This window comes from Octopus bimaculoides, chromosome 8, assembly GCF_001194135.2.
Source record: "Octopus bimaculoides isolate UCB-OBI-ISO-001 chromosome 8, ASM119413v2, whole genome shotgun sequence".
NCBI lineage: Eukaryota > Metazoa > Mollusca > Cephalopoda > Octopoda > Octopodidae > Octopus > Octopus bimaculoides.
The window spans coordinates 85640345-85645233 of NC_068988.1; positions in this window are offsets into that span (position 1 = coordinate 85640345).

The window sequence follows — 4889 nt, forward strand, 5'->3', positions numbered from 1 at the left end:
ATGTGCATCTCTGATCACGAGCAGAAGTAGTGGGGATGCACCATAGCCATGTGTTGAGAAGAATTCTTTGGGGTTTGAATAATTCACCTTTGGAAACCTGGGTGTTTTGCTCAACATCCTTAAACAAACCTTATTCAGGGACCTTTTGAGCGGGATGCTCTACTCGACCATAAGAAAATTCTAACTGAGCCCCACCTGCAAGGTCATGCGCTGTTTATCTTGATATGAGATCACCATGTTGCACACGTATGGTTGTGATGCATGTGCCTGGTGTACCCTTATAAGACGGGTAGTCATGATGGGTATATTGGGCTTCGTATATTTTACCCCAGTGTCACTTTGAAAATAATAATAATAATCCTCTATACTATAGGTACAAGGCCTGAAATATGGTGGAGGGGACTAGTCGATTACATCGACCTCAGTGCATAACTGGTACTTAATTTATCGACCCCGAAAGGATGAAAGGCAAAGTCGACCTTGGCGGAATTCGAACTTAGAACGTGTAATAATAATCCTTTCTACTTAAAACACAAGGCCTGAAACTTTGGGGAAGTGGTAGTCGATTACATCGACCCCTGTACTTAACTGATATATAATTTATCGACTCCGAAAGGATGAAAGGCAAAGTGGACCTCGACGGAATTTGAACTCAGAACGTAAGGACGAAGGAAATGCTTCTCAGCATTTTGTCCGACATGTTAACAATTCTGCCAACTCACCGCCTTCAATAATAATAATGATCCTTTCTACTATAGGCACAAGATCTGAAATTTTGGTGGAGGGGACCAGTCGATTACATCGACACCACTGTGTAACTGGCACTTAATTTATTGACCCCGAAAGGATGAAAAGCAAAGTTAACCTTGGCGGAATTTGATCTCAGAACGTAACAACGGGCAAAATATTGCTAAGCATTTTGTCCAGCGCACTAGCGGTTCTGCCAACTCACCGCCTTAATAATAATGGTTTCTATATTTGCCAAAAGAGCATTAAAGAATTGACTACAAAGGAACAACACAGCTACGTACAACGCGAGGAGTTACAATCTTAGGGTTGCTGATCGAAACTGCAAAAACACTGTCATTACTCCGTTCTAGTAAATGTATCACGAATATGCATAATATGCATTCTACAAACTGTATGAAGTAATCTTTCCGTTTATGTGTGTGCGTGTTTGTGTGTGTGTGTGTGTGTGTGTGTGTGTGTGTGTGTGTGTGCGTGTGCGTGTGTGTGTAAGAAGTCATATATAAAAAATTTGAGCTGACAAAAGAATAAACAATTATGTTATGAACTTCATTAGCTGACAGTTGTTTCTGCTATAGGATGTCCTGCACTCATAGATGAGTGTTTGAGTCTCACCCTATAGCTTCAGCGGAGCTTCAAACAAGTTTTTATATCCAGTTGTACTAAAAACAATATATATCAATATATATATATATAATTCTTTTATTGTTCTGTTTCCTCAATTCAAATTTATGCCATGCAAATCGTTTTAGGCGATGACTTTCCCAAGATGTCAAATGAAAGTAGAGGCTTTAGAAATTATTTCAACTGATACTTATATCAAACAACGTTTCTTCCTCTATCCCGGTATCCTCTGCCTGTCGGCCAAACAAAATAATTTTCGTTCATATCTGCACTGGAATCTCAGCAGCATGCTTTTTATGCCGGAGGTATGTTTCTAAGATTTTGATATAAGGTATTTCATATATTTTTATATATGTATGTGCGTGTGTGTGTGTGTGTGTAAATAAAAGATTAGATTATTCCGAAGTGAAGCTAAAAAACATATTAATATTCTCATACGTATTCATTTCAGAGTTGTATATTTTGGGCAACTCACACACACACACACACACACACACACACAGACCCCTGACTGAACCCAAGACTACACAGCCACACCTACATCTATTGTTTTTTTAAAAAATTAAAATTGAAATTATAATCATCAACCAAGACTGTCTTAGCAGTTTTGAAGGGCTTTCAAAAGATCTTTTTATTTCGAGGTCTTGCGTTATACAGGGTGCGGCAGAAATACCTCCTACATTCTAAACTTTCACCTATGTGTTGCTAATGAACTTATGCAAGTGCCAATGATACTTTCATTTAGCTAATGAACAACACTGTAACCCTTTGTTTAAACAACAGTAGAATTAAGTTTTCATAAATATTGTTTCTTTTTCCTTTTGTCAACCTTTCAAATGTGAGAGGTATTTCTGCCGCACCCTGTAGATTGAATTCGTCAACCGATTGAACTCCAACACCTGTGTCATTGAATGCCTTTTGCGGAGTTTATTCTGCAAGCATTCGGAACTTACTAGTTTTCTCCTACGAGTATCGGACCATTACCCTTCTTTCTGTTGCTAATGGCCAAGAAATGTCCTTCCCTCTCTCTAGACTAATTCATTGGTGATGGTGGGAGGAACTGCATACCCCTCTGGAATAGCTGAATTGAATTTACTTTAATATACCTATGGATAAGCACTTCCGTCTAAAGTATTGCAACGCCGAAGTGGTTACTTCCGCTCTAATTTTCAGGTACAGCGTTATGACGGACAGTTTCTAGATGGGGTGAGATTCGTGCCAGTTATCCTATTAAAGTTCTTCCATAGATTGAGGTTAGAACTAAATCAGCCGTTATGCAATTTAACCAGGATATCGTTTGCATGACAAACGTCCATGCGTGTGGTCTTAATTCACTATCTGTCAAGCCGCGAACTCACAAGTTTATACAATTTAGCTTTGCTCTACGACCAGCAATTATAACAATAGTAATAATTCCTTCAACTATAAGTACAAAGTCTGATATTTGGGGTGGGGAGGGGGTCTTGTTGATTAGACTGTTCCCAGCGCTTGACTGGTAATTATTTCATTGACCCCGAAAAGATAAAAACAAAGTTGACTTCGGTAGAATTTGAGCTCAGAACATAAATCCGGAAAAGACATCGCTTAGCATTTTGTCCGGCGCGGTAACAATTCCGCCAGTTCGTTGCCTTTAATATTCTTTCTAATTTTGGCATAAGGCCAGCAATTTTAAGGGGAGGGGAAAGGGATTATTTCAACCAAGTACTTGACTAGTATTTAATTGTATCGACTTCGAAAGAATGAAAGGCAAAGTTGACCTCGACGGTATTCGAACTCAGAACGTAAAAAGTCGGAAGAAATACAGTTAAACATTCTGACCGACACGACAAATGATTCTGCCAGGTCGCCGCTTTAAATTTCTGGCATAAAGCCAGCAATTTGGAGGGTGGGGTGTTAGTCAGTAACATCAGCCTAGCACCTGACTGGAGGGACGAGATTTGAACTCAGAATGTAAAAAGTCAGAAAAATACAGCAATGTATTTTTTCCGACGCTCTAAAGATTCTGCCAAAAATCTTTTTACTTTACACAAAAGAGCGATAAAGTTCAAAACGGAAACAGGTTACATTGAGACAAATTTAGATAACAATACAGCAGAAATGGCTACAGAGACAACCTCTCCACGGTCAATACCCTTTAGTATAAATAAGCCAAAACGATAGTCAACAGAGGATCAAAAGTTCTTGTCTAAAAGCAAAAACGGGGTTGAACTGAATGTCGCTTCACAACATCAACGTCTAGTTACAGACAATTATATGAATAAAATAATGAAAATAGATCTTAACACCAAATGCGGAATGTGCAACCAGCGCAATGAGATTGTTGACATCGGCTTCGGTTGCCCAGTCCTTACCAAATATGAGTATATAGATAGTCATGATTAAGTCGGCAGCTCTATCCCTTGGGGAAACAAACAAGAAATCGTACAAACATGTATCAAACATGGTACATGAGAAGGATCTGGCTACAATAATCTGGAATATTTTTACCCTAACTGACAAAGAGATAGGAGCAAACAGTCCAGATATGATAAATGTCGAGAAACTAAATACATGTACAATGACATACATCGCAATTCCTTCTAACGAAAATATTGCCCTGAAAGCAGTTGAAAAAGTATCAAAATACAAGGGCATTCAAATTGAAATATTCAAGATATGGGGCATGAGAGTGAAAACACTACCAATAAGTAGTAAATGAAGCTTTGGTATGATTAAAATATAATGAAAACATATCATACCAGCGCTCACAACACTAAACACTCCAACAAATAACTGTGCCAGGAAAAGCTCACGTGTGCCATATTCTATCGATTCCATACAATAGCTCAAATAAGACAAGCAGAACTTGCGCATCATATACTCTCTAAGATTAATACACAATAAAACAGCACAATTCACATTACGCACACACCATGCATAACAGAATAGATACCAATATAACAAGAAACGATAAACCAAAACCAATAACAAAACAAACTGATGCATTATGCGAAAATAAGAACTCTATAGTTTTCCTTCTCCATACAAAAATAAGTGCACGATGTTACATACACATCAAGAACATGGAGGTGCACCAGTACAAGTTCGCATGAAACCATCGAAAATAATAATAATAATCCTTTCTGCTATAGGAACAAAGTCTGAAATTTTGGGGAGGGGACAAGTCGATTTCATCGACTCCAGTGCATCACTGGTACTTAATTTATCGACCGCGAAAGGATGAAAGGCAAAGTCAACCTCGGTGGAATTTGAACTTATAACGAAAAGTTGGACGAAATGCCGTTAAGCATTTTGTATGGTGAGCTAAGAGATTCTGCAGCTCATCACCTTAACTGATTGGAAGTGTTATCATGTACATATTTTGTTATGGTGTAAAAGATGGGCTACAGCAAATATTCTGCTCAATATCACAGATTTGCTTGTCAGTTGCTTGACCTTAACCAATTGAGCATGTCCCTTGGTGACTGACGATATGTGCATCTCTGATCATGAGCAGAAGTAGTGGGGGAGCATCATAG